Below are 12,504 nucleotides of genomic sequence, written 5' to 3'. Positions count from 1 at the left end.
ATCATGCAAAATCTGATTGGATTTGGTTTACCTCAAGGAAGGTGAGGAAACCCTAACTGCCTATTTTTTTGAATTAGTTTTTGGAGGGAAAACCATGCTATAAGTGTGGGAGCCAAAGAGAATGGTCACTACCGCTGAATAGAAGAAAATGGTGTGATTGCGAAGTAAAAGACTTCTGCAAGTAAGGGAAAATCAGTTAAGTGCTCAATGAGAATCTGTGAAGAGGGTGGGAGTGAGAGAGAACCTAGTTGAAGCATTCAACCGGTTGGAGAAAAGAACTGGTAGTACTCATACCGACAGAACATAGGTGAAGGAGACTACATAGAAGATAGACGGAGAACTAGCAGAGAGTTGGATCAGTGAAGAGAAGAGCAGTGAAGAGGAGATACAGTGAGAGAAATTCAAAAGAGAGATAAACTAGTAGGGCTTACCAACAGAGAAGCAACAGGTGAAGAGCAGCAGAGATGTGAGTCGGTGAAGCAGAGAAGGTATCTCATTGATAGAGTAAGATATGTATAATGGTTGCATGATTCACTTGTAACAAGATAACCACTTATGTATTTGATTTTTAAATTGTGTAGATTGAGTTGTAGCTCGGTGCAGGGGTTGTAGCTCCTTGGGTTGGTACCCTAAAGTCAGGGGTTGGTACTCCTTTGGGTTGTAGCCCATAAATTAGGTAGGGGCTGGTGCTCCTTGGGTTGGTACCCTAAACTTTGTAACTATGTTCATTGTGATGTTGGATTGGAGTAGAAGACTCCAGTAACATTGCTCACCAAGGTTTTTCTTATCTTGGGTTTACCTCGTATATGTTGGTGTTATGTGATGTCCCCTTGTGAGTGTGTTTGTATTTAAGTTAGCCTCCTCCTTAACTGGTAAGTCTGCATTGAGTTAAATCTATCAACTGATATGCTCACTTAGGACTGCAAAAAAGAAAGAGATTTGAGAACCACTGATTCATCCCCTCCCCCTCTCAGTGGTGCATTGTGTCTAACAATTGGTATTAGAGCCTAGGTTCCCAGTTGGAATAGTATTCTCCAACTTGGGTAGATTCCAGCTTAAGGACACAATGGTTTATTTAGTGTCTATCTCTGCTCCAACATTTGATGGTTTAACTTTTTCTATTTGGAGTTGCCGAATGGAAATTTTCCTATCCTCTTTAGGGTTCGATGTATGGATGTCAGTAGTTAATGGTCTCCCTAGAAAGGTCAATCTTCCTACCGGATTTGTAAAAGAAAGAAGAAACCAATGCAATGAAGAATCCATGAAAGCTATTTTCAGTGGACTCACTGATGATGTCTCTTCACAGGTGGATAGGTTTAAAACAACAAAGAGCTTATGGGAAAGATTGAAGAAGCTCTATGGAAATGAACCCTCAACCGTAGAAACAAAAATTAAAGAAACTATAAGAAATAACTCTCATATTTATCTAGATGATGAAGATAGATCTTCTAGCAGCCGCAGTAGTTATGAATAAGGAGCTCAACTCTTCATGGCCCAAGAATCTGAAAGTGACTGGGAAAATAGTTCCCCTCAACAAGATATGTTGAGAAGTGACGATGATTAAGAGGAAGACATGGAAGATAGATCTTTCCATCAAGATCCTTCTGATGATGAAGAAGCAACATAAGTTGACCTTGAAGGAGAGCTTGTAAATACACTTGAAGAACTCAATAGAGTTAAAAGTGAATACAAGTTATTCAAGAATGTTGCTATTGTGGAGCAGAACCAGTTAGTCAAATGCCTTGAGGAATCTGAGAAATGAATCTCAGAGTTGAAGACTCAGGTAGAAGACACCAAGAAATGTCGATGTGATGATCTAGCCTCTCAGCTAGAGATAAAAGACAAAAAACTTCAATGGCTGCTTGGAGAGAACAAAAACTAGACCTCCCTAGTTAGATATGCTCCTCAAAAGAAGGTTGACTAGACCACAACTAGTGTGGACTTGCAGAAAAAAGTGAAGATCAATGTTGCAAGAAGGAATCTTCATGTAGATCCTAGATGTAAGGAGAATATGGAAGAAAAAAGCTTCACCGGAAGTAGGAAGATGAGGAAGCAGCAAAGGAGACGCTATACCGGTAGAGGATAGAAAAATGCTATCACCCATAGAGGGAAGAAAGTGTGGGAGAAGAAGATGAGATCTGATGAAAGAGGTGCTCAAAATGGACAACCAAGGATCCATTCTCAAAAAGGAATATATGGGGATGCAAAACTAGCAAGATCTCCTCATGCATGGCAAAGTAAATATGTAAGTCATATGCCATCATTTTCCAGTTACTGCTTTACATGTAATGATTATAGCCATAAGGTAAGGGAATGTAGAAAGAGATCTAGAAAGGATAATGTAGGATCTCATAGAAATCATGCTTATGAGAAGGATGTATCCAAAAGTAGATACATGCATGTCTCTTCTCCCGATTATGCAAAGGTTTTTTGCCATAACTACAATGGATTTGGCCATAGAGGGTTTGAGTATAGGAAGAGGAACCTGTAGTTACATGGAGGCCAACAAAATGGTCATCCTCTACAAATAAGTGAAAACAAACCATATGGAGGGTAGAGACCAACATGGAACCAAAGTAGAAATGTCCCTACAGGAGTAAGAGGTCCACCAGTTCTGGTTGCTAGTCAAAGGAACATGACCAAGAGAAGATGGTCAAACTGGTATGTCAAGAGATTTCCCAATCATGCAGTTGGGATGAATGTTGTTTGCCACTATAGCACTACTTCCGTCTATAATGAAGAATCAAGAAATGGAAGGACCTATCAGTAGAAAAAGGAAAGACCTACTCCCGAGTCTAGAAATGGGAAGAAGGGTGAGACCTAGCAGGTATGGAGGAAGAAGACCATGAATCAACACCATGCACTCAATGCACAAGTGATGTCTCCTAAGGCCCAAAGGAGATGCAGGACCTTAGGGGGAGTGACACATTGAATTTATTATTCACCCCCTCAGTGAAGAAGGCAACATGGAAGCACATGTTGTTGCTAGTATGAAGGATGAAAATATAAAGATAAGTGTGTGTAGATGCTACCTTGATTACACACCTATAGATCAGTGATGGATCACCACTGCATGTTTCAAAAAGTGAAGGTTAAAAATTGGCATCAGATGTTAACCAATATGTGTAGGATGTTACCAGCATGGATGCTAATAGGTACTTGTAGGTTATGTAAGAGAATGAGGTTGGAGAGTATTGCATTAGCCCCAGTAGTATGGAGTGAATTATGTCTCAGGAGGTGTTGATGAAGACCTAAAAGACATACATTGGCCCCAGGTGTTGGTCATGCAGGCTTGTATGGTTTTTGGGCTAACCGGTTTGTCTCTAGGCATGATGATGTCATTGTATGGCATTCAGAAAATTCAGGATCATGTCATAGGCTATGGTGGATACAATGGAGTTGAAGGATCATCAAATAATCACATATGCACAACTAAACTAGTATACAGAGAAGATTGGAGTCCCGGTACTATACCTGACTAGAGATAAGAATCTGAGATGTATGACTCGGGGGGAGTTCAAGTGCTCATGATGAAGCGATGGCTTGCTTGAAATGGCAAGGCTACTAACTGCCCAAGCTGCAAGAGATGGAAATTGTAGAGGTGTTTCAGGTTGACCAGAAGGTATTTAGTATTCACTGACACATCAACAAATGGTATTAGTCTTTCTACAAATTGACTTCAAATTGCATCAGATGTGCGGTTAAGTTCCCCACCTCAAGTACTATGACTTGAGAAGATGTAACAACCAGTGACAAGATGACAAGTGGTATCAAAGGAAGTGTTACATCAAATGAAGAAAGGGGGAGAAAATTATCTTGTCAATGGTTGATACATACAAGAGAAATAATATCCTGACAATACCCTTTGTCATTTTTGTCAAAGGGGGAGAAGGATTCTATAGTATACAAAATACTACATGTGTGTGAATCCATGGATCATAGTAAGGGGGAGAAAGACTATGTAGTATGCTAGTTACTACATGTGTTGACATCAATGCCAAAGGGGGAGATTGTTGGCATTGTGTTATCGTTGATGTCAATCGGTATGGGATGACTGCTGATAGATGAGATATATGTGCAACACTGCAATGGAGGAGTATAGGATGTGATATCTTGGATATCATCTTGTGTTGTAGAACACTGGTAATGTAAGAAAGATGATATCCAAGACATCACATCCTGTACTCCTCCATTGTAGTGTTGCACATACATATCCTCTACTGGTGGTCATCCCATACCAGTTGACATCAATGACAACACAATGCCAACAATCTCCCCCTTTGGCATTGATGTCAACACATGTAGTATCTGACATACTACATAGTCTTTCTCCCCCTTACTGTGATCCATGGATTCACACACATGTAGTATGCGGTATAATACAGAATATCCCCCTTGTAGGATGTGATATCTTGGATATCATCTTTCTTACATTACTTGTATCAAGTGCTCATGATGAATAGCTAGCTTGCTTGAACTTGCAAGGATACTAACTACCCAAGTTGTAGGAGATGGAAATTGTAGAGGTGTTGCAGGTTGACTAGCAGGTATTTAGTATTCACTGACACATCAACAAATGGTATCAGTCTTTCTGCAAATTGAGTTCAAATTGCATTGGACATGCATGCTTAATTGGTGTTAGTTGTGGTATCAAAGGAAGTGTTACATCAAATTAAGAAAGGGGGAGAAAAGTATCTTGTCAATGACCGGTACATGCAAGAGAAATAATATCCTCACAATGCCCTTTGTCATTGTTGTCAAAGGGGGAGAAGGATCCTGTAGTATACCACATACTACATGTGTGTGAATCCATGGATCATAGTAAGGGGGAGAAAGACTATGTAGTATGTTGGATACTACATGTGTTGACATCAATGCCAAAGGGGGAGATTGTTGGCATTGTGTTTTTATTGATGTCAACCGGTATGGGATGACCACTAATAGATGAGATGTATGTGCAACACTGGAATGGACGAGTATAGGATGTGATATCTTGGATATCATCTTGTGTTGTAGAACACTAGTAATGTAAGAAAGATGACCTCAAAAGTCACCTGCACACAAGATAGTGTCTAACTTGTGTGATGAGATAAGAGAGGTGTTCAAGCAGTTATTTATGATGAAGAGGCAGAATGTTATCTGAATCACATCCACACCGGAAGAGAAGATTGAACAGGTCACCCATATGCTGTGAGGTTGCTAAATAGTAGGACTCCCACCACATGAAGATGCAGTCATCATGAGAAGCAATGACTGATAGTGTATGTGCTAGCACCGGTTCACATATGCCTATTTGAGAATATGTTGCACAAATATAGAACTCACATGAGTAGATGACAAGGTGTTACTCGACCAAGTAAGTGGGGCTTATCTGCTATATGCATTGAGTGCATTATAGTTTGGTGAGATAAGAGTGAAGAGGTAAAGGCAAGGACTTGAACGATCACACTAGATCCATCAGTGAATTGAGGGAATGCAGATAAAGTCAGAGGAGAATGGTCTAACCAATGAAGGAGTCTAGTGAAGGTTGATGACTAGTGTCATCATGAGTGGTAACCAGTATGTAAGCCCATCAGATATATAAGCAAGGTGTAGATGCAGAAGACTTCCTAGTTGTGGGAATGAGCATAATTTGGATTTACCTATCTAGAGACCAATTTGGGAGTTCCATTGTCAACTCATGATGAGGGCAGATATGATGAGGTAACTCGTACAGTGAGTGATACCGACAGGGTTAGTAAACCAGGAAGAAAGAGGAACCGGTTAAGTGGCTGATTGGTGATCCCATTTGAACCAACATGAAGTGTCAAGATGGTAGTTAGTTGATATGGATGTCACATGAAGTCAACGTGGCGAACATGCATTTGGATAAAGATGGAATGTACATCGACAGGGTTGTTGCAGGGTTGGTCAACTTTAATGAGATATCACTCAAATCACAGGATAGCTTGTAGAGCTATTGCAAGGGTTTGAGGCTTGAGGTCTGAAAGACAACTACAAGTCAGCTAAGAGCGATTCAAAAGATCAAGGTGATAGAGGAAACAACATGACAGATCTTTTGTGATTGACTGAGGGTTAAGCTATGAGAATAAAAATCAAGTCACTAGAGATGAAAGGTGAAATCTTGGAGATGCAAAAATGGCTGAGCTATGCAATTAGATGTCAAAAAGATCAGATCATGCAAGATCTGATTGGATTTGGTTTTCCTCAAGGAAGGTGAGGAAACCCTAACCATGTGTTTTTTTGAATTGGTTTTTGGAGGGAAAACCTTGCTATAAGTGTGGGGGCCAAAGAGAATGGTCGTTGCTGCTGAATAGAAGAAAATGGTGTGATTATGAAGTAAAAGACTTCTACAAGTAAGGGAAAATCATTCAAGTGCTCAACGAGCATCTGTGAAGAGGATGGGCATGAGAGAGAACTTGGTTGAAGCATTCAACCGGTTGGAGAGAAGAACCAGTAGTACTCATACGGGTAGAACATACGTGATGGCGACTACAGAGAAGATAGACAAAGAACTAGCAGAGAGTTGGATTGGTGAAGAGAAGAGAAATGAAGAGGAGATATAGTGAGAGCAATTCAGAAGAGAGATAAGCTGGTAGGGCATACTAGCAAAGAAGCAGCAGGTGAAAAGTAGCAGAGAAGTGAGTTGGTTAAATAGAGAAGGTATCTCACCGACAGTGTAAGATATGTATAAAGGTTGCAAGATTCACTTGTAACAAGATAACCACTTATGTATTTGATATTTACATTGTGTACACTGAGTTGTAGCTCGATGCAGGGGTTGTAGCTCCTTGAGTTGGTGTCCTAAAGTTAGGGGTTGGTGCTCCTTTGGGTTGTAGCCCATAAATTAGGTAGGGGTTGGTTCTCCTTGGGTTGGTACCCTAAACTTTGTAATTGTGTTCATTGTGAGGCTGGATTGGAGTAGAAGACTCTAGCAACATTGCTCATCAAGGTTTTTCGCATCTTTTGTTTTCCTTGTATATGCTAGTGCTATGTGATGTCCCTTTGTGAGTGTGTTTGCATTTAAGTTATCCTCCTCCTGAACCAGTAAGTCTGCATTGAGTTAAATCTATCAACCGGTATGCTCACATAGGACTGCAAAGGAGAAAGAGATTTGAGAACCACTGATTCACCCCCTCCCCCTCTCAGTGGTGCATTGTGTATAACTTTGCAACCCAAAATAGTGTATCAGTAAATAAGAACTAATGCAGTAAACACAAATTATAGAGACAACATAGAAACACACCATAAGACAAGATATTTAATGAGGAAACTCGGTGTGGGAAAAACCTTAGTGGGATTTGTGACCCACAATATTTACTTACTGGCCAATGAATAAATACAACTTACAATAGAGGCCTGCACATGCAGGGAGGTGAACAGCCTAGAGCTCACTTCTCAAAGAAGAGTCTCACTAACTACAAAATGGATAATTAAATCCAATACAATGTACTACTCAAAATAGCATCTCTAATGCCAGGTTCAGTACCGGTTTAAGCTCAGATAGATACCTTATCCAAAAACCTTTGCTGCCACTAAATAATTATTTTCTACCGTACATATCATATATCTCCTCTCAAAATGACCTATAAGATCTCATACATATATGAGTCTTCTACAATATACCATGTCAATTGGAGTGCCGGTATGCATTGTTGCCGATGTAATTTGAATGTCGATGTAAGCACCTGTCAATGCCGGTGTCTGCCGGTGTATAATATATGTGATGTCGGGCATGTAGAAATCTATTTCTAGTTGGTTTCCAGTTGGTTGCCATCAGTGAAAACATCAACTATTCTCATAAGAGTGTAGAATGCCAACAATGATCTGTAATGAGTTGTAAAGACCTGTGATGATCTATGATATAAATCTTAGGGTTTTTTAACTGACTAAGTTTTAAAGTCTATTTAGGGTAAGTCTGTGATGATTTACTATGTCGGTGATCAAAAGAAGAGTGTGTGTGTCTATAGGAGAGAAGAATATTGGAGCATAAAAGGATCTGTACAAGCAAGAGTGTTGTTTGCAGATCATACATCTATCGCTCCCTAACAGTCGCAGCACACTCCAAACCTCTTAATCGGGCAAGTCCTAATAGGCATGATTGTATAAATCCCTTCACCAGGTGACTCATTAGCTTGGGTTCTAAATACTTTCACAAGGTTACTCCTAACAGAGTAAAGATCCTAATAGGGTTGAGGTAAATCCCCTAACCGGGGAACTCATAACAAGGTCTGCTCCTAATCAGGCATATTTGTAAGCTCCTAACCAGGCTAGCCTCTGTTGGTATTATGGATGTGTTTCATTAGTTTTGTCATTGATGTCAACACTTCCCTTCTGGATATCTTTGGTTATGTTGAACTGACACATTATGTTCACCGACAAGTTTAGTGACTTATGCAAAGTCACCGATATATTGTTCACCGACATTAAGGATGACTTGTTATCATCTAGAGATCACTTGGTTATGTCAAAGACATGGTTTGGACACTTGGTTTTTGTATTCTAGTTATTGGTCTAATCAAGTTGACATATTTGCTGTTACCGGCAAATTGGTCTAGGTTATTAACCGACATGCATTATATATTCCAGATTAGCATGACACGTTATGGAGATGATTTAATTAATTGGATATTGTTGTAAATGTATTGGGCCGACATGATGCATCGCATCTTGACTTATTTGTAATTGAGTTTAATTGTAATATTCTTAGTTAGCCTACCTACACATTTGGTCTTAGGTTTTGGTATATATGTAAGATCTCATTTGTGAGATGACATGTGACAGTATATGGTTATGGTATTGTAACATGGTATGTGCAAATATTGAAGATCATATGAGGAGACCACAGAGAAGGTTCAAGGAAGGGGTGAAGGTGATTATCAGAGCTTAACCGATACTGAATCCAAGCATTGGAGATGCTACTTTGAGCAGTACATTATCATTAGATCTAACCATCCAATTATAGTCAATGTGACTCCTATTTTGTGATTCAGCAGTGAGCTCTAGGCAGTTGGCCTTTCTGCATGTGCAAACCCCATTTGTATACACATACTATCTGTAGTAGTATCATCTGATTGTAAGTAAGGTTTCTCGGCATGGTTTTTCCCCTTATAGGGTTTCCACATATAAATATTTGTGTTATGTGCTGTGGATGTTGTTTCTCTTCATGTTTTATGCATTGAGTTTCACTGGTATTAATATTAACTGCTAATCTATCAACCGACATTAAGTTTGGTTAAGTTATATTTGGGTTGAAATTAATAGACAATTGATTCACCCCCCCCCCCCTTAGTTGCCTCTGGCTCCTAACAATTGGTACTAGAGCTAAATCTTCTTTTTGCAGAAGTTTAACAGATTGAGGAGATTCTTTGGCAACTAACTTTTTTAGGAAGGACAATCTGAAACTTGATGGAACTAACTATGGTATATGGAAGAGAAGAATGGAGACACATCTGAATTGCATTGGAAGAGACATATGAGATGTTACAAAGAATGGCTATGTTGCTCCTTTACCGAATCAACCTCATCCACCAACATTGGCTAAGGACACGAAGAATTATTGCAAAGCAAGAGAAGCACTTTTGAGCGCATTGTTAGATCAACAAATCATGGGCTTACCAAATTTATCTACTACTAAATTTATTTGGGATAAATTGGAGACATTGAATGAAGGAGATACCACAGTCAAAATCGCAAAACTGGAATGCTTCCGGGTCAGGTATGAAAATCTAAAAATGGAAGAAGATGGAAGAATTTCTGCTTTTATGGAAAGGGTAAATGAAATTGTTTTGGGAATATAGTGTTTAGGAAGATCCTTGAGTGAAGATGAAATTGTTTCTAAAATTTTAAGAGCATTGCCATTGGCATACAAAATGAAAGTAACTGCTATTAATGAGTTGAGAACAATGCCTAATACATCAGTATCTAGAGATACCTTGGTTGGAAAACTTTCACAATTTGAGCTTGAGGAATTTGGTCTTGTTCCTACAATTAAGGAAAATTTAGCCTTCAAAGCATCATCATCATCATCATCTGACAAATCTGATTGGAAAGCACTTTATGCAAGAGAACTTGAAGATATCAAGAAGGAAAATGAAGAATTGGAAGAACTTGAAGCACTATTTGCAAGGAAAATGCCTAAAGGTCCTATTGGAAGTAAGAATGAAGGTAAAGAACCATTTAAATGTTTTAGTTGCAATAAAGTTGGTCATATGGCATCAAGATGTCCTGGTAGACATGCAAGATTGAGAGAAGAAACTAAATGGACATATAAACCTAACCCTAGATATTAGAGATATAGATTTAAGAAGAATATAGACAAATCATGTTACTATATTTTTGATTAAGTAAAAATAGGTTTTAAGGGACCCGAAACCTGATTATATTGGAAAGATATCCAAGAAGGAAACAAAACAAGATAGCTGCAAAAGAACAACAAAAAAACCAGCAACAGAGAAAGGGACAACAAGAGGCCAACAAGAAATTGGCCCCAAGCCCAACATTACAAGTTAATTAAAAACTCTTCATAGTTTCCTCAGCATTTTGTACCAAGAGCATCATTGTCTTGGCCACTTCCCTTGGGTCATTGTTCTCCTGTCCCAGCTAGCTCTCTTTCATTTTGGTGTCCTTCCCAATAGTGGTCTACCTAGTTCTACGTCTAGGGTTCTGGTGGGTGGGGATGGAGGTTGGAGAATCTTCTATAATTACTAGGTTCTTAGCCTGATTTTTCCTTTCCAAATGATCCACCAAAGCATTCATATTCTGGGAAGAAACTTTAAGGACCTGGAGGCTGTGGTTCATGAGGCTTTTCAAAGCCTTCTCATTACGGGCGATCCAGGTGTTGATGTTGTCTTTGTCCTCCTCCACCCGCTCTTTCAGAGTTCTAATAACATCCTCCAAATGTTTCAGGTTCCCTTTGATCAGATCATTCTCCAACCAGTCCTCCATCTCCATTTCCTCCTCAACTTCACTATTTTTCGTATCCTCATTCCATTTCCCAGAGTCAGAATCCTTAATCAGCTTATTAATCTTATCTTCCATCTCTCTTTGCTTACCTTGCATACTGGTGATGTTTTCGACAACCCATTTCTGGAAATTGAAGGATTCCAGAGTGCAGTTATGGGTGTTGTCTAGGATGGTGTTCGTAGAGTCCTTGCCTTGTTTAGTCTCCTCAGAGTTAGGGTTGTCATACTCCTTAGGATTCAGAGCCACATTCTCACTTTCTGAGGCCTTAGGGTTAGAGTGAGGGTTTTCAGAGTTACCCCCTTCCTCCCCTTCACCATAGTTCTCATCCTTATTTTTCTCCATTTCAGTATCAGTGTCCTTATCCTTTTCCTCTTCTTCATCATAATGCACCTCCTTTTCCTCATGCTCTGTTTCAGCTTTCCTTTTTTTGTGGGTAGGGGTGTTGGGTTGATCCCCATTCGAGTCAAAGTCTTTGCAGCTCTCAGAGATATGAGTGTTAATGATCAAAGGGTCATCCTTAGTTGCCCTAGCCTTATCCTTTAGATGTTCATATATTACCAATATGAGCCCCTGGTGGGCTAAAGGGTAAGAGTTAGGCTTTTTAGCATGGTCTGCAAGGCTCTCATTTAGAGAAGATAGAAGGGCAGGGATATTTTAGCCCCATGATGGAAATGGTTCAGAATAGTGAAATGATAGTTATAAATTTTTGTAAATCTGCTATCCATAGTCAAATACTCCATTAAAACCCTTAGAACTTTTTGCCATAAAGGCTTTACCTGCTGGGGAGTGTAGTAGGAGATGTTTTCCTTCTTCGCAAGCTTGCCCTTCTCATCCTCTGACTTCGGGAAGTTTTTGAAAGTTTCAGCTTCATACTTCCAATCCCTATAGAATTTAGTCCCCTCCGTTTGGAGACCCGTGACCTCTGCAACCATGTTTTCATTGATTTGCCAAATCTCCCTGAACAGGGTGACTTTGTTGTTACTCTAGCTTTTAGCAAAACCATAAGACACATAATTTCTACTTCTGTGAAGCTTTTCCATATAGTCAGTGAAGCCGTATCTGTGGAGCCTTCTCTAGACCTTTCGTTCACTCTTCCAATTTTCACATCTTGGAGGCTCGTTCTTGTTTAGGTTACCACCCATTTTGAGCTCCAAGTAAAGATACCCATTGCTACAGTTCACAATCCGCAGATAAGACTTTGAAAACTTGTTATTTTTGGAATTCCCATGTAAAGACTCTTTTATTGTTTTGAAATTGTTGCTTATGGCCACACAAACCCAACGATTATTACTATAATCTTTCGCACACATATGATCTTGGAAATGATGCCAAAAAACACTCATAATCTGACAGTTAATCCGCCCCTAAAATCTATATTTGGAAATCGTTCCCCAGAAAGTAATCATGAGATTAACTTGACCCATTGATGCGATCAAAGTATAATTTCTCTTTAACCTCCCTTTTAATGTGAGTTTCTCCAATGTATTTTACATCCTTCTCCAAATTGACCCCTTCATTGGCTAGGATATCCGCAACCTT

Source organism: Cryptomeria japonica, chromosome 6, assembly GCF_030272615.1.
Source record: "Cryptomeria japonica chromosome 6, Sugi_1.0, whole genome shotgun sequence".
NCBI lineage: Eukaryota > Viridiplantae > Streptophyta > Pinopsida > Cupressales > Cupressaceae > Cryptomeria > Cryptomeria japonica.
The sequence above is the reverse complement of the archived record's forward strand: the minus strand, read 5'-3'. Positions refer to the sequence as shown.